The sequence below is a fragment of the Bubalus kerabau genome, chromosome 18, assembly GCF_029407905.1.
Source record: "Bubalus kerabau isolate K-KA32 ecotype Philippines breed swamp buffalo chromosome 18, PCC_UOA_SB_1v2, whole genome shotgun sequence".
In the NCBI taxonomy this organism is placed as follows: domain Eukaryota; kingdom Metazoa; phylum Chordata; class Mammalia; order Artiodactyla; family Bovidae; genus Bubalus; species Bubalus kerabau.
The window spans coordinates 41,801,886-41,829,582 of NC_073641.1; the positions used below are offsets into that span (position 1 = coordinate 41,801,886).

Genomic DNA, 27,697 nt, shown 5'->3' on the forward strand with positions numbered 1-27,697 from the left:
TATCTTTATGTGAGTACTTCTCTCTCTCTCTGTACTCTGTCCTTTTCTCTTTTCTGCCCTTCTGCTCTGCTCATCCAGATCAAAAATAGGAAGTATGTCACTGATGACACCATTGTGGGATGGCCCCTTGATGCTTCATGCGGGAAATATTTGGGTCTCTCAGATTCTTCTGAGTGGAGTATCTATCTCTAGGACAAGTAAATCTCAGTTTTCTTTTCATTAGAAAAAAGCACATGTTTTATTATATTAAAAAGCTTGCCTTAAAATCTCTGTATAGTACTAAGGGATGATTTGCATGATATAACATTAAATGAGAAAAGAAGGTGGAGAAAAATTTACAAAATACCTGTGGCAGATTCATTTCGATATTTGGCAAAACTAATACAATATTGTAAAGTTTAAAAATAAAATTAAAAAAAAAAGAAAACAAAAACAAACAAACAAAAAGTTGCAAAATAGATCTTTTCTAGGCTTGTAAAGTGGTGCTGGATGCCACATGGGAATTCAGCAGGGGCTTTTTGTCAGCAACTTTAATTCTCTTCCATATGGACCTTTTCTTCATGGCTTCTTGAGCTTCCTTAAGCATAGTGGCTAGGTTCCAAGTAAGAGGACACAGTAGCCGTCAGCCCTTCTCAACGGTAGGTCCAGGACTGCCACTGCATCACTTTCACTATATTCTACTGATCAGAGTAGTTGACGACCCAGTGAAGATTCAAGGGGATAGAGAAGTATCTTCCATCTCTCACTGTGTCTGTGTGTGGGGGGAGTAGGGGGTGGGTGGTTACAACAATTTTAGCCATCTTTAATCCACTAAAAGATCCAGTTAAAAGACTGGCAAAAGACTTGAACAAGTACTTTGCATAAAAGGGATATTAGCATTACCAATAGGCATGAAAATGTGCTCAATAATTTCTCTGATTCCTTATCAGAGAAATACAAGTTGAAGTTGCAAGATACCAGTATATATCAATTAGGAGGGCTAAGATGAATAAACAAACACACACACTTGACAGTACAGTCGTTGGTGAGAATATAGAGTAATATGAACTCTTAAATATAGTTCGTGGGAGCTTAAATTAATATATGGCATTAGGAATTTGTTTGGCATGATCTGTAGACCACTCACATTCCAGGATGTTTGGACTAGATGAGTGATCACACCATCGTGATTATCTTGGTCATGAAGATCTTTTTTGTACAGTTCTTCTGTGTATTCCTGCCACCTCTTCTTAATATCTTCTGCTTCTGTTAGGTCCATACCATTTCTGTCCTTTATCGAGCCCATCTTTGCATGAAATGTTCCCTTGGTATCTCTAATTTTCTTGAAGAGATCTCTAGTCTTTCCCATTCTGTTGTTTTCCTCTATTTCTTTGCATTGATCACTGAGGAAGGCTTTCTTATATCTTCTTGCTATTCTTTGGAACTCTGCATTCATATGCTTATATCTTTCCTTTTGTCCTTTGCTTTTCGCTTCTCTTCTTTTCACAGCTATTTGTAAGGCCTCCCCAGACAGCCATTTTGTTTTTTTTTGCATTTCTGTTCCATGGGGATGGTCTTGATCCCTGTCTCCTGTACAATGTCATGAACCTCCATCCATAGTTCATCAGCTAGAGCCAGACACCCTGGTATGTGAAGTCAAGTGGGCCTTAGAAAGCATCACCATGAACAAAGCTAGTGGAGGTGATGGAATTCCAGTGGAGCTATTTCAAATCCTGAAAGATGATGCTGTGAAAGTGCTGCACTCAATATGCCAGCAAATTTGGAAGACTCAGCAGTGGCCACAGGACTGGAAAAAGTCAGTTTTCATTCCAATTCCAAAGAAAGGCAGTGCCAAAGAATGCTCAAACTACCACACAATTGCACTCATCTCACACGCTAGTTAAGTAATGCTCAAAATTCTCCAAGCCAGGCTTCAGCAATATGTGAACCGTGAACTTCCAGGTGTTCAAGCTGGTTTTAGAAAAGGCAGAGGAACTGGAGATCAGATTGCCAATATCCGCTGAATCATGGAAAAAGCAAGAGAGTTCCAGAAAAACATCTATTTCTGCTTTATTGACTATGCCAAAGCCTTTGACTGTGTGGATCACAAGAAACTGTGGAAAATTCTGAAAGAGATGGGAATACCAGACCACCTGACCTGCCTCTTGAGAAAGCTATATGCAGGTCAGGAAGCAACAGTTAGAACTGGACATGGAACCACAGACTGTTTCCAAATAGGAAAAGGAGTACATCAAGGCTGTATATTGTCACCCTGCTTATTTAACTTCTATGCAGAGTACATCATGAGAAACGCTAGACTGGAAGAAGCACAAGCTGGAATCAAGATTGCCAGGAGAAATATCAATAACCTCAGATATCCAGATGACACCACCCTTATGGCAGAAAGTGAAGAGGAGCTAAAGAGCCTCTTGATGAAAGTGAAAGAGGAGAGTGAAAAAATTGGCTTAAAGCTCAACATTCAGAAAATGAAGATCATGGCATCCGGTCCCACCACTTCATGGGAAACAGATGGGGAAACAGTAGAAACAGATAGAAACAGTGTCAGACTTTATTTTTTTGGGCTCCAAAATCACTGCAGATGGTGACTGCAGCCATGAAATTAAAAGACGCTTACTCCTTGGAAGGAAAGTTATGACCAACCTAGATAGCATATTCAAAAGCAGAGACATTACTTTGCCAACAAAGGTCCGTCTAGTCAAGGCTATGGTTTTTTCTGTGGTTATGTATGGATGTGAGAGTTGGACTGTGAAGAAGGCTGAGCGCTGAAGAATTGATGCTTTTGAACTCTGGTGTTGGAGAAGACTCTTGAGAGTCCCTTGGACTGCAAGGAGATCCAACCAGTCCATTCTGAAGGAGATCAGCCCTGGGATTTCTTTGGAAGGAATGATGGTAAAGCTGAAACTCCAGTACTTTGGCCACCTCATGGGAAGAGTTGACTCATTGGAAAAGACTCTTATGCTGGGAGGAATTGGGGGCAGGAGGAGAAGGGGATGACAGAGGATGAGATGGCTGGATGGCATCACTGACTCAATGGACGTGAGTCTGGGTGAACTCCGGGAGTTGTTGATGGACAGGGAGGCCTGGCGTGCTGTGATTCATGGGGTCACAAAGATTGGGACACGACTGAGGGACTGAACTGAACTGAACTGAACTGTAGACCACTCATAAGGCCTGCAAGTTTGTGCTGTTTGTCCCTTGAGAGTTCAGCTGGGTTTATTGATTAGGTAACAGTTCTTCTTCACTTGAGTCTTTCTATACAGCTTCTTAGGCTTGCTTATAGCATGGTGGCTGGGTTCTAAATTAGAGGAAGCAGCATGTGTGTACATATGGATGTGGACCCAAAAGAAATGCATATATTTGTGCAACAGAAGATACATGGTGCAAGACTGTTCATGATAGTTGTGTTAGTAATAGAATCAATCTAGAGACAAACCTAATATCCATCAACAACAAATGGATATATATATATATATATATATATATATATATAAACCATGGTGTATTCAAGCAATGGAATAATATACAATAATAAAATAGATAAACTGTTGCTATACTTAACAATGTGAATGCTTCTGACAAAATTAATAATGAATGAAAAAAGCCAAGCACAAGAATTCTTATTCTTTGATTTCTTTTATATGGAGTTCAGGGTTGATTTCCTTTAAGATTGACTGGTTTGATCTCCTTGCAGTTCAAGGGACTCTTAAGAGTCTTCTCTTGATAATTGCACCAAAATTCAAAAGCATCAATTCTGCATCACTCAGCCTTCTTTATGATCCAATTCTCACATCCAAAAATGAGTACTGAAAAAAGCCATAGCTTTGACTACACAGACTTTTGTGGGCCAAGTGACATCTCTGGTTTTTTAATATGCTATCTAGGTTTGTTATAGCTTACCTTCCAAGAAGCAAGCATCTTTTAATTTCATGGCTGCAGTCACCATCTGCAGTGATTTTGGAGCACAAGAAAATAAAATCTTTTTGTTACTTCCACTTTTCCCCCTTTTATCCACCATGAAGTGATGGCTTCCCAGGTGGTGCTAGTGGTAAAGAGCCCACCTGCCAATGCAGAAGACATAAGAGATGTGAGTTCAATCCCTGGGTCGGGAAGATCCCCTGGAGGAGGGCATGGCAACCCACTCTAGTATTCTTGCTTGGAGAATCCCATGGACAGAGGAGCCTGGTGGGCTACAGTCCATAGGATCCCATAGAGTTGGGCACAACTGAAGCAACTTAGCATGCATGCATGATGAGACCAGATGCCATAATCTTAGTTTTTTAAATGTTGAATTTGAAGTCAGCTTTTTCATTCTCCTCTTTCATCCTCATCAAGAGGCTCCTTAGTTCTTCTTCACTTTCTGCCATTAGAGTGATATCATCTGCATATCTGAGCTTGTTGATGTTTCTCCCTATTTTTGATATTCATTGGAAGGATTATTGCTGAAGCTCCAATACTTTGGCCATGCGATGTGAAGAGCTGACTCATTGGAAAAGACCCTGATGCTTGGAAAGACTGAAGGCAAAAGGAAAAGGTGGCAGCAGAGGATGAGATGGCTAGATAGCATCACTGACTCAATGGACATGAGTTTGAGCAAACTCCAGGAGTTAGTGGGGGACAGAGGGACCTAGCATGCTGCAGTCCATGAGAGCACAAAGAGTCAGATGCATCTTAGTGACTAAACAAACAACAAATGTGGAGTTCAATAAACAAAACTAATCTATGGTAACGGATGTCAGAATAACAGTTACCTTTAGGGTGAGTGGTGATAAGCGGGGGCATATAATAAAAGCTTCTGTGTTGGCAAAAATATTCTACTTTTTCATCTTGGTAGTGAGCACCCTGGTATGTTCTTTGTATACAAATTCATCGGGCTGTCCCTTTAAGCTGTGCGCATTTTCCTGTATGTTTGCTTGAGCTAAAGGTAGTAACTTGTCTAAAACTGAACTTCTCTTCCTCCTACCTAAACCTGATGTTTCTCCCTATTTTTGATATTCAGATCTTCCATCTGAGCTAATGGCTCAGATCTTCCCATGTGAGCTAATGGCTCACCTATCCTTTGGGTCATCTCCAAATTCACTCTCTTCCTCTCACATGCCAAATTCACCTGTAATTCCTGTTGGTTGTTCAGCATAGGTCTAGCTTCCAGCTACTTTGTCTTCCTCCAGTGGAACTGACACTTTGGTCCATTATGCCCTCCTAACTGGTCTCTCAGCTTCCACCCTGTCCCTTGCTACATGCTGTTCTTAGAACTGCAGCCAGACATCCACTCAAAGCCTAAGTCACTTCTTGGCACTCCTCCTGTGGCCCTCATCTCATACAGAGTAAAAGCCAAAGCCCTTAACATGGTTTATGGGGTCTGGTTTATGGTTTATGGGGTCTGGCCCCATTTCCTCACTGTTTTTCTTATATCCTTTCACTGTCAACCACTCTGGTCTTCTTGTTGTTCCTTGAACACAGCCTGTGCACCTTCCCCATATGGCCATTGTCCTTCCCATTTCTTTTTCCTGATCACATTTCCCCCAAAAAAGCTGCATGGCTGTCACCTGTTTAAGTCTTTTCAGACATCACTTTCTCATGAGAGTTACTCTAACCATCCTGGTTAAGATACCTTTCCCTCATATTCCCCTGCCATGCTTTGAATTTTACCTTTGTACTTCTTCTTATCTTCTGACAAACTATATATTTTACTTATTTATTTTGCATATTGTCTTTGCTCTTCATACAGACTCCCAGGAAATTTTGAAGCAATTTATAGTTTGGGAAAGGCTTCCCTGGTGGCTCAGCAATAAAGAATCCACCTGTAAGGCAGGAGCCTCAGAAGATGCAGGTTTGATCACTGGGCAGGGAATATCCCCTGGAGGAGGGCATGGAAACCCACTCCAGTATTCTTGCCTGGAGAATCCATGTACAGAGTTGTCTGGTGGGCTACAGTCCATGGGGTTACAAAGAGTTAGACACAACTGAAGCAACTTAGCACACATGCAAAGTTTGGGAAGCTCTAGTTTTGACCGTCCTGCTTTCAGAGTGCTTTTGCATCCTGTTATTGGGTTTAGTTTTACCCTATGAATTGGCAGAGCACATGCTTTTAGCACCAAATTTATTGTTTGTGGAAATGAGGAGATTGGAGCTTAGAGAAGAAGGTCGTGGTGCTAGAAGTGGAAGGGCCAAGACTTGTACATTCATGTTCAAGGAACTGATTCCAAGGCCAGTATCTTTGTGTATCATTCCCTATGGCCAATGACTCTAACTAAAGGGCAGATGAGATACTGAAGAGAACCCAGTGAAGAGGTGGGCCAGCGGGCAGAGGAAGTGACTGGGACCTAATTTAGTTATGAAGCAAGATAGTGGTGATGACTATGTGGACATAAAAATGACAGACCCTGGCTTAGAGATAGCTAGCCCGTTGTCCCCAGTGACTGCTGTGGAGTCAAGTAAGGACAGTCCTGGCTTGATTCCATGTCTAGAGGCTAAAGTAGAGCAGAAGAAGGGCAGATTCCTTAGTGACCAAATGCCTCAACTTCAGAGCAATGTTCCTGCATTGTGAAGTTATATTCCTTTTTTTTCTCTTAAAAAAAACTTTAATTATAGATTAATGAATTTTACAACATTGCAAGATAAACAGCTTATTATGCAATTATTTGTTGCATTTCTGTATACAAGCAACCCAAAAATGATATTAAGAAATCAGTTTCAGTCACAATAATAAGATACTTAGTAATGCATTTAAGAAAAGCAATGCAATATATCTGAACACTAAAAAGGTATAGAGCTCAACTAAGAGAAATTAGAGAAAAATCTCAATAAATGGAGAGATATTTCAGTGTTTTATAAATGGATTATAAGATGGTTGCATAGCTCTATAATTTAATAAAAATTTCTAAGCTGTACACTTACAACTGGTGAATTTTATGGTCTGTAATTCATACCTCAATAGAGCTATTTAAAAGGATTGTTTTTTTTAAATGACCTGTCTGGGTATAGGTGCTAGGATGTACTCATGTCAGAAAACTAATTTTATGTTTGTGCTTTTGAAATAAAGACTGTTGAATATATATGAGTTTATTAAAACCAGAATATTTTTATATTCCTAATTCCAGTCTCTAACTGTTAAACTCCTTAACATTCATCCTCATAGATTTTGGCTTCTAAACTTGTACAAGCTTTTATTTATGTCCACAGCTAAAAAAACTTGCAAAGTATGTTTTTTGTGTTATTTGTTAAAACTATTATGGTGTTTACTATGAGGAGAAGAGGGGAGGAGAAAATAGGGTGCCATGGATAAAAATGAAGCCAAAAGCTGTGGCTCTTGTTAGGGTACCGTCATTTCAGTAGCCCGCATGGCAATTGAACAGTTATATTGAGAAGTTTTCTTCACTAAATGGAAACTGGCAATTAGATTTTCCACAGTGAGGGCCTCTTTAATATTGCTAGACTTCTCAGTGTGAGAAGTCCACATATCATCTAACTCCTCTATTAAACATCTTTCTTTTAAGCTGTGGGGAAGTTCCCTGTGAAGCAGCATCTGTCACGGTACTTTTATTTTTTATTGGGAATATGGTTGCTTTACACTGCCATGTCAGCTTCTGCTGTACAGCAGCATGAACCAGGCGTAGATATATATATATCCCCTTTTCTGGCTTCCCTTCCCATTTAGGTCACCACAGGGCACTAAACAGAGCTCTCTGCCCCACATAGCAGGCCCTCATTAGTCATCTCTTCTATACAGAGCAGTGCATATACATCAATCCCAGTCTCCCAGTCCATCCCACCCCTCCCCCCATTCTTCACGTCTGTGACTCTATCTCTGCTTTGCTAATAAGATCACCTATACCATTTTCCTTGGTGGCACTTCCCTGGTGGCTCAGAGGTTAAAGCATCTGCCTCTAATGTGGGAGACCCGGGTTCGATCCCTGGGTAGGGAAGATCCCCTGGAGAAGGAAATGGTAACCCACTTCAGTATTCTTGCCTGGAGAAATCCCATGGACAGAGAAGCCTGGTAGGCCACAGTTCTTGGGGTCGCAAAGAGTTGGACACGACTGAACGACTTCACTTTCACCATACCATTTTCCTAGACTCCACATATATGCATCAATATACAATGTTTGTTTTTCTCTTTCTGACTTACCTCACTCTGTATGACAGACTCTAGGTCCATCCACGTCTCTGCAAATGACACAGTTTTTTTCCTTTCTGTGGCTGAGCAGTACTTCATCATATATGTGAACCAGTCCTCTGTCAATGGACATCTAGGTTACCTCCCTGTTCCGGCTGTAGTCCTTGTTTTGCTGGTGCCCACAGACCTCTTAGGGTGTTCCAGGTGGCACTAGTGGTAAAGAACCCGCCTCCCAATGCAGGAGATGTAAGAGATGTGGGTTCAATCCCTGGGTTGGGAAGATTCCCTGGAGAAGGGCATGGCAACCCACTCCATATTCTTGCCTGGAGAATCCCATGGCCAGAGGAGCCTGGCGGGTTGGACGCGACTGAAGCGACTTAGCATGCACAGACCTCTTAGTGGTCTCAGATATCCCATAGGATTTACATAAGAATCAGGTCCAAATTTCTAAAGATTATTTCATTTACATTTGTATATTCTCTCCATCCAACTTTCCTGGTAAATAGATTTGAGACAGCTTACAATTTAAGAGGACTAATAGCATAAACATAAAAGATAGTGCATGTGGGGGTGGGGGATATGTAAAAAGCCAAAAATATTTTGCTAGTGGATTTACTGTGTTGGAAACATCTGGTTTTTGTCATTCTGAAATCTGGAGAGAAAATGAAAAGTAGCAGCCATTGTCTGATTAAAACATGCTTAATATTTGGTCACAGGGAGCTGGAAATTTTAGGAGTATGCAATCTAAGAGAAATTCATCACACAAATCTTATTTAAGGGACTTTGACTTCATTAGTGGATTTTTATTTTTACAGATCTATTTTAAAGCATTTTTTTCCTGCTACCAGATGAATGTTCTGTTTATCCAGTAGCATTCTCCAGAGAGTAAAATGCAGCATGCTTAGGGTGGGGGTTTTGTGGGGGGAGCTTTGCATTGTGAGGATCACACTTGTGTTTCCATTATTGCTGCTGCATTCTTAGCACTCCACGACTTAGCATCATTCTGTGCATCACTGTCTTCAGTGCTTTTCACCTGAGTTTGCAAGTTAAATTTAAACTTCTTGAGGACTGAAATGTCTTCCTCTTATGTACTCCCTCAATTCCAGGCCCCCAACATTTTAAAAATTACAAAGTCTTCAGCCATCTCTCAAATGAGTTTGACTATAGAGTCAGATCAATGAAAAGATTTGAACTTGAATTCTCCTCTAAGATTATATTGGGTGAGGGATTTAGAGACAAGAAGGTTTGGTTTGGGTACTGGCTCCAACACTTACAAATTGTGAACCTCAGTTCCTCTTCTGTAAATGGGGCAGTTAGTGACCCATTTCTCATAGGACCGTTACTGTCATAAATTTTGTAGTCAGGTCTTAGTGAACCCATCAGCAGCACTTGACATAAATAACCCCTTTCTCCTTTCTGTTACACTGTGTTCATATGGTTTCCAGGACACCAAACTCTTTCTGTATCATTGGTCACTCCTTGGTTTCTTTTGCTAGTCTCTTCTTGACCTCTAAAACTAAGTAAGCTCTAAAACTAACCTGTAGCCAACTTTTATTTCTCTCTATCTCTACTCACTGGTGATCTAACCAAACACAAATATAGGCTGACATATGCTAATGACTCCCAAGTTCATATTGGCAGTCCTCATGTTCATTGAACTGATTATTCAATGTCTCCACCTGGAAGTCTCCTAAAAATCTCAAACACATCCAAGACTGAACTCTGGACCTCCCCCCTCCTCTCTCTCTAAACTTGCTTTCCTTACAGCTTTCCCCATCTCAGTTCATGATTACTTCATCCTTTGGTTGCTCAAGCCAAAAACCTTGGCATCATCCCTTTTATCTTTCTCTCACTTCCCATGCAAACCATTGGGAATTTATTGGCCCTACCTTTTAAGAAAACTGCTGATAGTTGGAACATCCTGATTTCAACTTCAGTATTTTTCTCACCAATTCCAATGCCAATATCATAGTTAAACCCCATCCTTATACCCCTATATAATATCTTTTGAAGATTATTGGAGGAAAATGTGTAACTTGTCTCCTTGCTTCTAAAAGGAGCTCTCCTACATGGCAGTCATAGAGAGTCTTTGAGAAAATGTCAGCTTTATGTCACTTCCTGCTTAAAATTCTGCAATAGCTCCTCATCCCTTCCTAAATAGAAGCCAAAATCCTCCCACACATTGATCTACAAGCTAGTACCTCTATGGTTCCCACCCTCAAACCATCCCCACTAGAGGATTTGTATTGGTTTTTCCCTCTGCCTGGAATGCTCTCTCCCTGGACCTACTGTTTATCTTCATTAAAATGTCATGTTCCCCATGGGGCTGACCCTGACCTCATATTTGAAATTGCACTCCCTCACATCCAAATAGCAACTTTGTCTTTTTCCCATAGCACCTTTATATCTTCTGAGTTACCATTTTACTTATTTATGTTGGATGTTCCTTCTGTTGCAAAGTAATGTAAGATTCCTAAGTCCATATGGGAAGAACCAATGAGCTCATAATTTTCCAGAATTGACAAGAGGCTCAATCCTCAGATGGAAGAAGCATCCCAAGCCTTGAGTAGGACAAACAAACATAAATCTAGGCGCATTTCATCAAAAACACTGAACGTCACCAAAAGCAAATACTAGACTGGTATAGAATTTCTCATTAGTAACAGTAGAGGTCAGAGGACAATACAATAGGGCCCCTGGGGGAAAATGACTGTTAACATTGAATTCTGAATCTGCCAAACCCTTGTTACTCAAAGTGCGATGGAGGCCGAGCAGCACACCATCATCAGGGATCAAGTGAGAAATGCAGGGTCCACCCCAGACCGACGGAATCACAGTGGTTTCATAAGAACCCCAGGGGTTTTGTTTTATACGCTTGTTTTAAAAAGCTTATAAAAGTTTGTAAATATTCACCACTTATAAAGTTTGTGAATCCTTGAACTAGATTATGACCCAAATGAGACCAAAACAAATAGATTTCAAACAAAGAATAAGAGAACTTTGATAAAAAAATTATTTCAATAAGCACATCCAACCCAAAGGAAAGAAGGATGTGGGAAACAAAGAAATTGGCAAATGTAGGTAAACCTAAAGAATTTAAGATGTAGCCCTTATTCTCAGGGAGGTTACAATACTGCTGAGAAGGGGAAACCAACATGCCCAGGAAACAGGGGACCATTAGGTACCCTGGAAGTAGTTGTCAGGAAACCTCGATTCTGGTCTGGAATTTGCCATCGTTCACGTGTGTGTTTGACTTTAGAGTAGCCTTTTAATCTATTTGAACCTCAATTTTCTCATTTATGAAAGGAGTTAAGTCACTGTTTTCCAAACTTGTTTGACCCTGACCCACCATAAGAAATGTATTTTACATCTTGACCCAGTTCATTCATATGAAACCATACAATTAAATGTTAATCAGAATTGTGCTTTCCCTTTCTGTGGGCAGTGCACTTGAATGTTTTCTATTCTATTTCCTTTATTAATTTGCTGCTCTATTTTGACTTGAAAATGATAAAACTGAAGGCTCCCTAAAGCTCTTTTTGGTTCTGCTGCTGCTGCTGCTAAGTCACTTCAGTCGTGTCCGACTCTGTGCGACCCCATAGACGGCAGCCCACCAGGCTCCCCGACCCTGGGATTCTCCAGGCAAGAACACTAGAGTGGGTTGCCATTTCCTTCTCCAATGCATGAAAGTGAAAAGTGAAAGTGAAGTTGCTCAGTTGTGCCCGACTCTTAGTGACCCCATGGACTGCAGCCCACCAGGCTCCTCCCTCCATGGGATTTTCCAGGCAAGAGTACTGGAGTGGGGTGCCATTGCCTTCTCCGCTTTTTGGTTCTGACTATATATAATTCATTCTTAATGGTAAATATTAAATCACATACAATCTCTAGATGACTTGTTCTTAAACTTGACTGCACATTAGAACCTCTTGGGTTAGTGTTTCTTAATTACTGATGCTTGTGTCCCACCTTAGAGATTCTCATTTAATTGCTATGGCATGTAACCCAAGGTCAGGCTTTGTAAAAGCTTCTTGCATGGTCCACGACTAAGCCAACTCTTGAGAGCCATTGCTGACAGAGAGTCCCCTGTGTTTGAAGCAACTTTGCAAATAGAAATAGCTTTTCCCAGGCTCTGCTTTTTGGTGGCTCCTGACAGCCTTTGTAAAATAAAAAAAGTCACACTAGTGTGCGTAAAGATTGACATTTTTCTAATTCCTGAATCCTTTCTCCTGCTTGCCCTCTTTGCTTCCTTGGGTGCTTTGCAGAATCAGTTGTCATCTCTCTGCCCTGTACCCTACTTTGTCGTCTCTAGCTCTAGCTCCATCCTCATCCCATTGTCCCTGGACATTTAAGCATGCCCTAATCACCAGAGGAAAAAACAATTTCTCTCCATCTTCTCTCTTTTTTCCTCTCTTTTGTAGTAAAACTTCCCATGTGAACAAAGACATCTGCTGCCCCCTTCACTCTCTAACCTCTCACCACCTAACCACCCTCTGCCTTCCACCCCTGCCCCTTTCATCAACTAACTACCCTCTGCCTTCCACCCCTGCCCCTTTCATCAACTAACTACCCTCTGCCTTCCACCCCTGCCCCTTTCATCAACTAACTACCCTCTGCCTTCCACCCCTGCCCCTTTCATCAACTAACTACCCTCTGCCTTCCACCCCTGCCCGTTTCATCAACTAACTACCCTCTGCCTTCCACCCCTGCCCCTTTCATCAACTAACCACCCTCTGCCTTCCACCCCTGCCCCTTTCATCAACTAATTACCCTCTGCCTTCCACCCCTGCCCCTTTCATCGAAACCTCTTTTGTCAAGGTCACCAGTGCCTCTTAGACTGTTGGGTTCAATGGACACACTTCAGGACTTAACTTGCTTGAACTCTCAATAGCATTTTATACTCTTACCTTGGTTTTCTAAGAACTTCATACTTTCTTAATTTGTTAGTTTCAGGTCACTTCATCTCTCACTCACCACCCCCGCCCCCCTACCCACCCCCACCACTTCCTGGCTTTACTCTTTCTCAGAGCTTAGTTCCATTTCTTTGATTTCATTTTTATGCCATGCTTTCTATCTCATCTTTTTCCATTTCTGTCTATATGAAATAACTTGTAAATTCCTATTTTTTGCCCTGGATCTTTGTTTTGAGCTCCAAGTGCTTCCTTACTGATAATCTCTGTGTGGATGTCACACAAACTCAATTTGTCCAAAGCTGAATTCATTGTCCTTTCCGACCTTTTTCTGTCAGTTTCGCTGTCTCAGTAAATGGTATCAGTATCACCCAGTGGCACAAGCTAGAGTCCTGCACATTCTCCGGGCTCCTTCCTCTGTTATCTTCCACAGCCGATGAATCATCGCATCCTGTTGATTCTACCTTGTACATTTCTCTTTTCTCTCTCACTGTCATCCATCCTGTTACCATCTTCCCAGTGCCATCCACCACACCCTGACTGCAGACTGAAGATCTTCCTGCCTGCACTCTAACCCCTGGAATTCATTTTCCACTTACTGCCTCTGTATATTTTGAAAATGTATATCTGCTCATGTCGTTCCTTGTTTAAAACCCATTAATGTCTTTCTGTGACCTCAGAATACAGTCTAAACCCTTTCCCACTGCTTACAGAGCTCTTTCTGTCTGGCTCCTTTGTGTCTCCAGTCATTTTTCTCTGTTCTCATTCTATTTCAACAATACTGGAGTTTTATCTCCTCCAGAGTTCCACATTCCCTTCTGCCTTTGGGTCTTTATCTTTGCTACTTTTTGTCTCCCTCTTCCTACAACAGTCATTATGTAGATAAGAAAAATAAATTTCAGAAGAAGAAAGTGACTTGCTGGTGGACATTTCTTCTGTTTGCCTATTAGAAGAGAACTGAAATTCCAAAGTACAACAAAGAAAGATAATAGCATGGAATCAGACACATTTAGAATGTGTGTCTAGAATCAGACACACTTAGCTTCAACTTTTAGCTCCATCACTTACTGTGTGACCTTTGTCAAATGACATAACTCTTCTGTGATCTTTGCTTTCCTCATCTGTAGAATGGAGATGATGGTCGAACCTTTATCATTAGGTTCCTGTGAGGAGGAAGTGAGAAAGTAGATGAAAGTAGATGTAAATGTCTTTTGACAAAGATTGGCACATAATAAACATTAAATGAAAATCTGATATTGTGTTGTTGATTTGTCATCCTCCTCCTCAGCATCAGTTGGCTTATTTTTTTAATTTTTTTGTATGGACTAGAAGGAGAGCCAGACTGTAGGCCACATTCTTTCCTAAGTATGGCTCAGTCACTGTCAGCTCCCACGGTAGGGAGGGAAGCATGTTACTGAGGCAAAAACCCAGAAGAACTTACACCTTGTGACACTATTTTTAAAGAAATAGTGGTTTTTAGTGTAGACTCTAGATTTTATTAAAAATCCCATGGATGGAGGAGCCTGGTAGGCTGCAGTCCATGGGGTCGCTAAGAGTTGGACACGACTGAGCGACTTCACTTTCACTTTTCTTTTTAATTTTTTTTTAAATTTTATTTTATTTTTAAACTTTACATAATTGTATTAGTTTTGCCAAATATCAAAATGAATCCGCCACAGGTATACATGTATTCCCCATCCTGAACCTTCCTCCCTCCTCCCTCCCCATTCCATCCCTCTGGGTCGTCCCAGTGCACCAGCCCCAAGCATCCAGTATCGTGCATCAAACCTTCATTTTCATGCATTGGAGAAGGAAATGGCAACCCACTCCAGTGTTCTTGCCTGGAGAATCCCAGGTTCGGGGGAGCCTGGTGGGCTGCCGTCTATGGGGTCACACAGAGTCGGACACGACTGAAGTGACTTAGCAGCTAGATTTTATTTATTTTTTAATTGAAGAATAATTACTTTATAGAATTTTGTTGGTTTCTGCCAAACATCAACATAAATTGGCCAGAGGTATACATATGTCCCCTCCCTCTTGAACTTCCCTCCTATCTTCCACCCCATCCCACCCTTATAGCTTGTTACAGAGCCCCTGTTTGAATTCCCTGAGAAATACAGCAAATTCCCACTGGCTATCTATTTTACATATGGTAATGTAACTTTCCATGTTACTCTTCCAGGCATCTCACCCTCTCCTCCCTACCCCTCTGCCCCATGTCCGTATGTCTGTTTTCTGTCTGCATCTCCATTGCTACCCTGCAAATAATTTCATCAGTACCATCTTTCTAGATAGAATCTATGTTTTAAATTCTCTAAATGTGCTAGTTATGTGCTATTGTTGTTGTTCAGTCACTAAGTCACATCTGACTCTTTTTAACACCTGTACTGCAGCATGCCAGGCTTCCCTGTCCTTCACTGTCTCCCAGAGTTTGCTCAAACTCATGTCCATTGAGTCGGTGATGCCATCCAACCATCTCATCCTCTGTCATCCATCAGAGGGCAAACAAAAGAAGCAAGAACTACAACCCCACAGCCTCTAGAATGAAAGTAACGTGCTAGTAATTATAGAATTGGGCTTCCCAGGTGGCTCAGTGGTAAAGAATCTGCCTGCAATGCAGAAGGCACAAGAGACGGGGGTTTGATCCCTAGGTCAGGAAGATCCCCTGGAGAAGGGAATAGCTACCCAGTCCCAATCCAATATTCTTACCTGGAAAATTCCATGGATAGAGGAGACTGGTGGGCAACAGTCCATGTGGTCAAAAAGAGTCGGACACCACTGAGCATGCACACAGTAAAAAATGAATATTCTCCATGTTATATATTTCTAATGTATCCTATGTATTTGATAAATAGTACCTGCCTCAATACTGTGTTTTTCCCCATTAAAAAAGCTGTAACGGAGACTGAAACGTATTGTTGGCAGGATTCACGGAGAAGGGAGTTTAGCACCAGTTCCATCATTTGACTAGAACTGAGATTCTTCAACTTGGATTTCAGTGAATAGTTTTTAAAAAGTAAAAAGTTGGCATGAGGTTGTTTGTTGATGGTTTTACATTTCCATGTAGGGATATTAAAAAGTTACAGCCACTTTCAGCTGTAACTGACCAGCATCATTTTATTCCATAGACCAGTGTTGAGAAAGGACTTAGGCAGCCATCATGAATGGTCTTTACATCCTTAAAAGACTGTGTATGTACTGAATACAGTTGTGTATGTACTGACTATAGTTGTCCCTTGGTATCCATGGGGGATCCCCAAATCCATTATTGCTCAAATTCCTTATATAAGATAGTGTGGTACAGCAGGTCCTCCATATCCACAGGTCCCCCATCCTGAAGATATGGAGCATCTACTATACATTTCTAGATTCTTTAGTGACTTCTATATATTGATAGAGGGAGCAGGGGAGAGAGGGAACTAATACTTATTGAAAATGCACAGTGCTTCTTCCTGTGTTCGGGATCTATTCTAAGCACTCTTAGTCAGTACTCTGTGTGTTAGTTGCTCAGTCATGTCCCATTCTTTGCAGTCCTATGGACTGTAGCCCACCAGGATCCTCAGTCCCTGGAATTTCTCCAGGCAAGAGTACTGGAGTGGGTAGTCATTCCTATCTCCCGATGACCTTCCTGACCCAGGCATCAAACCCAGGTCTCCTACATTGCAGGCAGATTCTTTACTGTCTGAGCCACCAGGAATGCCCCTATTATAATGCATTATCCCATTTAATACAACACTCCTTTAAAAAGATTATTTGATTATCTCTTTGGTTGCATTGAGTCTTAGTTGCAGCACGCAAGATGTCCAATCTTCATTGCAGCATGCAGTGTCTTTAGTTGTGGCATTCAGACTCTTAGTTGCAGAATGTGGGATCTCGTTCCCTGACCAGGGGTGGAACCTGGCTCCCCTCCATTGAGAGTTCAGACTCCTAGCCACTGGACCCCCAGGGAAGGGCCAGTATAACACTCCTTTAAGATATAGATGACCTGTGTATTACAAATGATCAAGCTGAAGCTCACAGCAGATCTATAGCTCACTGATGGAGGAACCAGGATTTGTATGACTTTAATGCATGAATTCTTTTAATATCTCATCATCTTATTTTGAATTGCAAACAAATCTAATTTTATACATTTGTATTTATTTACTCCTTAGACTGCAGTAGACTCTAATTAAATATAATTATATTTAATTTATTTTTAAGTGTTCTGTAATTTACATTCTTTACAAAGTCATTTTTTTTTCCAAATTAGAAAGGCTTCTTTTTTTCTTTTATAGCACAGGCATCATGACTTCTTTTTTTCTGTCACACATATAGACATTTATCAGACAAACATTAATTAACAAGGCAGGCATAAAACAGTGTGCAGATCTGTGCAGTAAACTCTGTCTCCTCTTCGGGATTCTGCCCGCTCTCTGAAGCTGCTCATTCTAGGCAGACGTGGCCACATTCCGAGGCAGGATGGTGTGCGGTCAGTCATCCTCCTAATCCCATCAGTGGGTGTGGGGCTGACTGAAGATTAAGCCCCACGTGCCCTGTCCATGTTTCTGGTCATGCTGGATTCTTATACTTTGTTCATGTAAGAACAGAGAGTGTTGGTCAACTGTCTTGGCAGTTTATACATTTTCAACCTCTTTTTATTTCTTCAATGAGATTACATTTCTAATACTCATCATGCTAATGAACAGGACCCTGGCCTCCTTAATAATTTTTTTATATACATTGTGCTAATTAGCACAGTATAGACTGTTGATGTTGACTCAGAGAAGAGGATTAGCGGGAGCCCCTCAGGGAGTGTGGCTCTTCATTTTAATGCTGACTGACCACCCCACCATTGACACTTGCTGATGCTGGGTAGGTCTCCTTCTGAAGGCAGGGGTTGCTTTTTAAATGTCTTAAATCTCCAGAACCTTGTTCAATCCTGGCATTGAGAATTCCTCAATAAGCATTTCTTAAATGAATGAATAGACAAGATTTTGCTGCAAAGAGATCTCACACCTGGAGGAGTAAATCTGTTACCCTGTGCAAATTTCCCAATGATAGCAATTATAGTACCTCTCCCATTAAAGAAATGAATCATGAGATATTCACTTTGCTTGGCTGTTGCTAACATCTACAGTTTGAAAGAATGTTCAAGGCATTTATTGGGGTGGTGAGATGAAGAGAGGGTAAGGATTCAGAGGAGCAGTGCCTTAGAAAGAGTAGGTTAGACTGTTTTCTATTAGCTGCTCCTGGATGTTAACTTCAGATGCCACCAGAGGAGACTGCCTGAGGTCTTCATGGTGAGGACATTTATGAGGAGTCATGGGGGAAGATGTGGGGAACAGGGAGCCAGGTAGCCATCCAAGCCATGGTTGCTAAGTTGCTGTTACCATAGTATCCCAGAGCAGAGGCGTCTTTGGTGATATGCACCACCCCTGCAGAGATACTGTGGGCGGCATCCTCTTGTTTGACAAATGCGACCTGCCTGTGGTTAGGATTCAGTTTTGTATTTGGCCCAGCATAGTTTTTTTTAGGAGACAGTAGCTTGGGCATATGTTTGACAGAGAAACAAACGTTTCAACTCAGCCCCTTTCAGAAAGCTCTTTGATTAGTCTGGGAAGGAGGTTCTCTCCTTTCCCAGTGACAAACTATCTCAGTGATTTGGCACTGGGATCAGAAAGAGTGAAAATCATGGAGATGGGAACACCTTAGCAGTCATCTCTGACTTTCCCTCACAGGCAGCGTTTGGTCATGGCTATTTGATGCAACTAATGGCATCTCCTCCTCAATGACAGACATCATGTCTTGCTCATCCTTGTACCTTCAGTGCTGTTTCTGGTACACAGTAGGTGCTTAATAATGTTCCTAGAGTGAATGAGTTCGTTCTGAGGCTTTTATTTTTTCAAGAAGGAAACCACAGAGAAAAGTAAAGAGAGCTATGTAAGGACAGATAGAATCTGTTTGAGAGAGAATCAGAATAAGGAGCCTGGTCACGTTAAGTGCTTTTTCTGGTGTATGAAGTCACATGACATCATATGACATCATAACATAGTACATCATGCCATGTCATGCCATGAAGCATGTTCTCTAGTTGTTTGTCTCAGGCTAAACTGCCCAGGTATGCTTTGAGAACACACCAGCTCTCTGAAATGTAAAAGCTCTGATTTTTTCATTGCCTATTTCTGTGGTGTAAATACTCCACCACGGTTGGTTTTAGGCTTCTCAGGTGGCACAGTGGTAAAGAGTCTACCTGCCATACAGGAGACACAGGTTCAATCCCTGGGTCAGGTAGATCCCCTGGGGAAGGAAATGTCAACCCGTTCCAGTATTTTCGCCTGGGAAATCCTATGGACAGAGGAGCCTGGTGGACTCTAGTCCATGGGGTTGTGAAAGAGTCAGATAGGAATGAGTAGCAAACAACAACAAAGAGAAACAGTGGGTTTTAAGTGTTAGTTTCCTGTGTCTGCTGAAACAAATGACCACAAATTTAGGAGTATAAATCAACAAAAATTTATTCTCTTTCACTCCTGGAGGCCAGTATTAGAGAGACAGTTTCACTGTGCTGAAATCGGGATGTCAGCAGGACCTCTGGAGGCTCTAAGGGGTCATCTAATCCTTGCTTCTTCCTTCTGGTGGCTGCTGGGAGTGCTTGGCTTGTGACCACATCCCTCCACCTTCTGTCTTGCTGGCCACATGGCCTCCTCCTCTTCTGTATCAGATCTCCTTCTGCACTCCTTATAAGTCTTTCTATAAGACTGCATTAAGGGTCCACCCAGGTAATACTCCCATCTCAAGATTCTTAACACATCTTCGAAGATGGTTTTTTTTTTTTTTTTGCCATATGAATTAACTTTCTCCAGCTCCAGGAATTAGGACATGATATCTTTTGGAGGGCCATTATTCAAGAAATCACACTTCTGTTTAACAGCTCGCTCACAAAATGCCTAGTTATTTAGCCAATGGTACTCACAAGCAGGTACAAGAGACAGGATCCCACTGAATGTGAGCTGCTTGCAGGAAGAGATTGCTGCTGCTCCTTAATTTGTATCCTCTACAATCCCTAGTTGGAGCCATCCAACATGAGCTGGTGCTTAAAAAGTACCTTTTAATTGGCTAAGGAAGACCTTAGTGTCATCCCCAAAGCCAGTTAATGTAAAACCACAGTGGTCATTTATTTCTAGGAAAAACCTCCAGACTGTGAGGATTGTAGTAGAAATAACTAGTTGAAGGCTCTTGAACATGGTCAAAACACAGATCTTGTTAAAAGAGTTTAACGGGCCATGGCCAAAACTGACAGTGTGAGTACTTTGGAAAACCCCCTTGTCTGCAATGACTCAGTTTCTGAATGTTGCCCTCAGGTCAGATTTTCCAGTCCTGATGTTTTTGTTTTTTTTTCTCCTGTGTCCTTTGTCCTCTTAAGACTATGCTCTTTGAGCAGGGATTCTGTGCTCAGCTTCCCCTCCCCATCTACCTGCATCCAGTCCTGCAAGGCTAGTATAGTGCCTTGAATTTCATGTCTCCATGATGATTTTGATCTGCATCAAATGACTGAGCCACTTGCCAAATTGATGTGTGTGTCCCTGTGTATGTGTGTAAGACTACTGAATGAGTAAAAACTAGAACAGGTCTTGTATTTTTCTAAAGTGATCAAGTCCATGCATCATAATGGCATCTCCTTCAGTTCCTGTGCTTGGTTGATACAGGTTGTGTCACCTGGGCCCTCACAGGAGGCCAGGTGTTCAGAGCATCTTCAAGAATGTTGGCCCCACATCCCTCTAGTCCTGGGACATACTCTGGCCTTCTGCTCTCTACCACTCCATCTAGTGATGTCAACCCAGTTCCCCTCTGCCTGCTTTGAGGGGAAGACGGTGCATGTAGCATATAGAAGGGGGGCCCTCTGAGTTGCTCTCCTGGTCTTTTGTCCAAATCAGGGTATTGACCAAACAACAAAGGCCTTTTACCGTCCTTCGCAATCTTGTCTTCAGATGGTCACTCAATCCTTCTGATAGCCAAAAAAGAAAGAGAGGAAATACATTAACTAAACATATACTTTATGTAGGCATTGGGTAAGGTGGTTTACAATATAGTTTTCTATTGAATCTGTTTGACAACCTAGCCAGTGGGGCCTTATCCTCATTTTGTGGATGATGAGATTCATGCATGGCCAAAGAAGTGGGCAAGTTTGTAGGTACATAAAGTAGTTGGGGAATGAAGGTGCCTGATGAATGATGGTCAGTCAGTCAGTAAACCAGGTATTGCAATTCCCACTTTACAAAAAATGTGTTCATAGTCCAGAGTGGTTCAGAATGTGCTGAATTTCTCTTGTGAGGAACCCCACCCCTACCATCATCTGCACCTTCTGGCATTATGAGCCGGCTCACTTTGGCCTCTGTGCTCAGCTATGGTCACCTGCAGGTCAGTATTCCTGTGTTCCTCTGGGTCCCAGAGTTTTTCTCCTGGGAAACTCCATTTGACACTAGTTGGAAGGGGTCTTATTTTAGAGAGAAGGCTTATCAAAGTGTGAGCAGTTTATTATGCTATTAATGACTCTTTTAATCCCAGTGTTTACCAACCTTTATTTCTTGTAACTCCAGGAAATAGTGTGGGTTTTTTTCTCCCAGCATTACTGACATAAAATTGACAAAACTGTAAGATGTTTAAAATATAATGATTTGATGTATACATTGTGAAATGGTTCTCCCATTGAGGTAATTTTTACATCTGTTACAACACACACTTACCTTTTTTAAAGTGAGAACATTTAAGTTTTACTCTCTAAGTCAACTTCAATTATACAACACAGTCTTATCAACTAGTCATTATGTTATATATGAGATTCTCAGACTTTATTCATATTGTATGTAATAGAAAGTTGTACTTTTTTACCAACCTCTTCCTATTTCTCCCACCTCTCAGCCCCTGGCAACCACTTTTCTGTATTTGTATGAGTTCAACTTTTAATTTTTTTAGATTCTACATGGAAGTGATGCATACCATGTAGTACTTATCTTTTTTGGTCTGGATTATTTTACACAGCAGAATGCCTTCCAGGCTCATTCATGTTGTCGAAAGTGTCAGGATTTCCCTCTTTTTAAAGGCTGAAAAATATTCCACTGTTTGTGTGTATTATACATACCACTTTTTCTTTTATATTCATCCATTGATGGACACTAAGGTCATTCGCATGTCTTGCTTATTCTGAGTAATGCTTCAGTCAGTATGAGATTACAAGTACATCTTTGAGAGAATGACTTTGTTTCCTTTGGATAGAGACCCAGAAGTGGGGTTGAGGGACCATGTGTTGTATTTTTCATTTTTTGAGAAACCTTCATACTGTTTTCCATAGTGGTCGTAGAAATTTAATTCCCATCAGCAGTGCACAGGGTTCCCTTTTCTCCATGTCCTTGCCAACACTTGTTATCACTTGTCTTTTTGACAGTAACTATCCTAAAAGGTGGGCTTCCCAGGTGGCGCTAGTGGTAAAGAACCTGCCTGCCAATACAAGAGATGTTAAGAGATGCGGGGTTTGATCCCTGGATCAGGAAGATCCCCTGGCGGAGGGCATGGCAATCCACTCCAGTATTCTTACCTGGAGAATCTCTTGGACAAAGGAGCATGGTGGGGCCTGGTAGGCTATAGTCCATAGGCTCGCAAAGAGTCGGACACAACTGAAGTGATTTAGCATGCCTGCATACATCCTAAAAGGTTTGAGGGGATAGCTAACCCAACAGGTGTTAGGTGTTTGAAGGATAGCGCTAACAGGTGTGTGAGTTTCAGGTCATAGTATTTAAATAGACTACAGCAGAACTGGCATTTTCTTGAGTTCTGCAGGGTAGGAGGCCTTCTCAACTCTTTTGGCCAGGAAGGTCACAGGTCCTTGACCACTTTTAAAACTGAAGGTAAGTTCTTTTTGTCTAGTGACTGGGACTGTGGAAGGCCAGGCATCTAAATTTTTCAAAACTTTTTGCTGGAGCATAATTGCTTTACAATGTTGTGTTAGTTTCTGCTGTACAACAAAATGAATCAGCTATATGCACTCATATATCCCCTCCTTTGTAAACCTCCCTCCCATCTCTCCCCTGGAAATTTGTTAATATGAGATAAGCTAAAGGTTTGCTTGCTGACACTCTTGTTATCAGAATATTAGCTTATCATGCCTGGATGTAGAGGTTCTTTTATGGAAGAAGGTTTCTCAGATTCCTTTTAATCCTGCCTTCTGTGAATTCTTTGCTTTTCATTTTGGACGTGATTTGATCCTGTAATATCTGGACAGAAGTCAGGCTGCTTTGAAGGGCTCTCGAGGCATCAGTCATCACAAAGGTCATCCATCATCCAGTGTTCATTCCCGAAGGTAGTTAAATCCACACAACTCTCATTTGAAATCACAGGGTTTTGATTTGTATTTATTTTTATTGAAGTATAATTTACATATAACATTATATTAGTTTCTGGTGCACAATATAATGATTTGATATTTGTGTATACTTTGGAATAATCACCATTATAGGTCTAGTTAACATCTGTCATCATACATAGTTAAAAGTTTTTTTTCTTCTGATGAGAACTTTTAAGGTCTACTCTCTTAGCAGCCATCAAATATTCAATCTGGTATCATTAACTATAGTCGTCATGCAGTTCATTACATCCCTATGACTTATTTTATAACTGTAAGTTTATACCTTTTGACCTCCTTCACCATTTCTCTCCTCCACCCAAGTTTTAATCTTTCAAATAAAATGAAGATATGGCTAATATTTGGGCTTTGAATGGGGTTTTGAAACTGCCCTTTGCACTACCGCTTTGTCAAGGAATTGGAATGGCAAGTAGCAGCCCTGATATTAACAAAGTTGAAATGGATATAACTAGATTTACAATAAAAAGGATTTCTGTTTGTTTCAATAGCAGGCAAAGCTTGGCTGTTCAGGATGCCTCTTCATCCCTTCATCCCATCTTTCCCTTTACTTATTTTTCAAGGAGAGGTGGGAGGGACAGCCTCTGGTTTCTGGAAACATTGGGCAGGTTCCATTCTGTGTCATCCCTTTGAACTTCAGTTTTTTAACTTCAAATTTGTTCCCTGTGAAAACATGCTTTCTCCTTGGAGGTGGTCAACGAAAATGTCCAAGCTGTTTTCAGTTTGAAGTAGTGGTTCTCCCTCAGCTCCTTTCCCCAAGGCAGTTCTTAACCTTGGTTAGAATCACCTGGGGAGCTTTGAAAACTCTTGGCACCTCTATCCCACCACTAAATACATAGATTCAGTTGGTTGGGAGGCAGCTGACACTGGATATGTGCAGTCACCAGGTGACTCTGATGTACAGCCAAGCTTAGAATTGGTGGCTTACAGGAAGGAACCAGTGGAAGTCTAGATGGGGCTGGAGGAGAAGCACAGTGTTTGGGTAGCTGGGGAGTAGGGATGATAGGGAAGAAAAATAAGGAAAGAGCAGAAACGAGTAAGGCATAGGTGAGAAAGCTGAATGAGGGAAAGACAGGCTTATCAGATCTCGCTTCCGCTAGATTGGTCCAAGGAGAAAGCTTCCCCCTATTTTAGCTTCCTTAGTTAAATGATTTCCAGGGATGCTAAAGCTGCTGATGCCAGGAGATGAAGGTATCAGACATTGAAAGAGAACTACCACTTAAGATTGCCCATTGGCTGATTTGGATTTATGCATGGGCAAAGTCAAGAGGAGGGAGCAATCGAACTTAGTAATTACAGATATGACTGTGTTTAGTGTAAAACAATTTTTAAAATAGAGAGTTGCATAAAGTAAATAGTGGAACTCCCTAAGCTTGCCTTCAGAGATAAAACTTCATCTGATTATTCTTCTGAAATTTTTATGCATGTTATACTTGCACATATATATTCGTAAATACACACATATATGTATGCATACATGTATAGATGTGTGTGTGTGTGTGTGTGTCTTATGGTTGTCAGAAATGGGTATGGTTATGCTGGGGAAAAGACCCTCATGCTGGGAAAGACTGAAAGCAAAAAGAAGAGACGGCAGCAGAGGGTTAGATACCATCACCGACCAAATCTGAGCAAACTCGGGGAGATAGTGAAGGACTGGGAAACCTGATATGCTGCAGTCCATGGGGTTGCAAAGAGTTGGACACAACTGAAGCAACAGACAGTTGCTTCAGGGTAACAGACAACCCTAAACCTGGTTGAACACAGAAGTTTATTTCTCACTCCAGTATTACATGCATATTGACTGGGGAACCTGTTCATCATGGTCACTCCAAGATCTAGGTTGCTAGAGGCTTGATCTCAACACTTACTTTCAAGATAAACTTGGGAAGCGGGTGAGAACTCTGAGGCCCATGCTGGTATGTAAATGTTCTGGCCTATAAGTGACACATGTCACTTTTGCTCACAACTTCTTGGTTATAACTAGACATGTGGCCCCACCCAACTAAAGAGGGCCCAGAAATGTTCAATTTTCCATATTCCTGGAGAAAAGAAGAGTATGGGCATCAGTGAACAACACAGTATAAATGCTGCCTATCTATATGAATGTATGTAATTTTAAAATGAAAAGATATAAAAAAATAAACGTGTACATATCACTAACAGTAAACATGGAGTCGTACTCTTTGATAACTGGATGCCTTTCATATAGCTGGAGAAGGAAATGGCAACCCATTTGCCTGGAAAATGTCATGGATGGAGGAGCCTGGCGGACTATAGTCCATAGGGTTGCAAAGAGTCGGACACGACTGAACGATTTCATTTTCACTTTCATACAGCTGTATACCTTGACATCTTCCCACGTCAATATATGTCTTGCCTATTCTAAAGTTTGCATAGTAGCATGTTCATTCTATTTGCTGGCTCATCTTTCCAGAGTTTACCATATGCCAGGCCCTCTGCTGGGTACTGGACTGAATAAGATGGACATGGCAGCCTTGCCCTCATGGTGCACTCTGTGGAGCCCCTATGTAGTGTACCCACTGTGGGTCTGTACTGCAGTCTGTCTTCTTAGAAAGCATATTAAAAAGCAAAGACATTACTTTGCCAACAAAGGTCTGTTTAGTCAAAGCTATGATTTTTCCAGTAGTCATGTATGGATGCGAGAGTGGGACTATAAAGAAAGCTGAGCACCAAAGAATTGATGCTTTTGAATTGTGGTATTGGAGAAGACTCTTGAGAGTCCCTTGGACTGCAAGGAGATCCAACCAGTCCATCCTAAAGGAAATCAGTCCTGAATATTCATTGGAAGGACTGATGTTGAAGCTGAAGCTCCAGTACTTTGGCCACCTGATTAAAAAAACAGACTTATTTGAAAAGACCCTGATGCTGGGAAATATTGAAGGCAGGAGGAGAAGGGGACAACAGAGGATGAGATGGTTGGATGGCATCGCTGACTCGATGGACATTAGTTTGAACAAGCTCCAGGAATTGGTGATGGACAGGGAAGCCTGGTGTGTGTCAGTGCATGGGGTCACAGAGTTGGACACGACTTGAATGACTGAACTGAATTGATGTCCTTGTTGTGGGACATTTAGACAATACAAATAATAATGTAGGCAGCATAATTGTGCATTTATCTTTGGGCACTTGTGCAAGGGTTTTCTCTCTTGCCAACAGTAGGGAATAAATTATAAATCCTGGCAGTTCTCCATGGTGCCCAGAGAGATTCTGTTCATTGTAATGGAGGTGCCAGTCAGTCTCTCTATAATGGGGCTCTCCAAGTGGAATTTCCAGGTGTTTGTTGCTGGACTATTCCTCAGCTTACTCCAGCATTTAATTGCTACTGAAACAGTTCACCTAAGGTCCTTGGTCCCTTCCTTCTCTTCAGCCTTCACTTTATTTATTTTTAAAATTTATTTTAATTGGAGGCTAATTACTTTACAATATTGAATTGGTTTCACTTTAGATGGTGGGGTGAACATGGTGGATTTCCAGAGCCTTCCATGTCTGGGTTCTTAATGACTGTGAGAGGGAGAGGCTCTGGGAGGAGCATTGTTCATCCCCCCTGGACCCCGCATCCAAACTCCCCTGCAAGGAGCTCTAGGAGTTTGTCTGCCCACCACTCCTTCTCTGCATAACTTCCTCCCTAGAATCCTCTTCCATTTTGTTCCCAAGTGTGCTTATGGATGACACTTACTCAAACTTTTGATTTAAGACAGACTGTTTCCTAGTCCCAGTTCTGTGAGTAGATTCCGCGCCACCCCCATATTATTTCACATGAGTTAGAGGGTCTGGTTAGATATGAGATGGTTGGATAGCATCACCAACTCAGTGGACATGAATTTGAGCAAGCTGCAGGGTAGTGGAGGACAGGGTAGCCTGACATGCTTCAGTCCATGTGGTTGCAAAGAGTCCGACACGACTTAACCACTGAACCACAGCAGGGGGTCTGGAGATCTATATTTTGTTTGTTTCTAAACTCTTTCCCAGATCCCTCCCATGTATTCAGTGTCCTCCATCAATGAGCATTAGGTGGGGGTGACACCTTTTTTATCTTATTCTCATGGAATGTTTTTTTAGGGTTGGTGTTTTATAATCTATTGAGACATTTCAAATCACTGAACTGGCCAGCCTCATGATTTTCTTGTCTTTACTGCTAGGGCAGTGCCATCATGTACACTGAGGGCCAGGGTAGATGCTTGCAGACTGGGTTGACTTGACTCTTTCAGCCCATGGGTCCTACAGTGCTTGCTTTAGGGCTGGAAGTATTGAGAGCATTCTTCC

The 27,697-nt window shown here is 41.6% G+C and overlaps 1 protein-coding gene across 8 annotated transcripts in view; it reads left to right on the top strand.

The window, feature by feature from the left end:
* Positions 1 to 27,697, top strand: part of ADAMTS12 (ADAM metallopeptidase with thrombospondin type 1 motif 12) — a 384,678-nt gene that overhangs the window by 65,070 nt on the left and 291,911 nt on the right. For 2 of the 8 annotated variants that reach the window (XM_055554964.1, XM_055554965.1), the window contains exon 1: positions 22,729 to 22,901. The exons of 5 other annotated variants lie outside the window; for them this stretch is intronic. The gene's annotated coding sequence lies outside the window, so the exon portion shown is untranslated. Of the gene's footprint in view, positions 1 to 22,728; positions 22,902 to 27,697 lie in introns of those variants that run through there. One more of the 8 variants, XM_055554963.1, reaches the window with a different exon arrangement.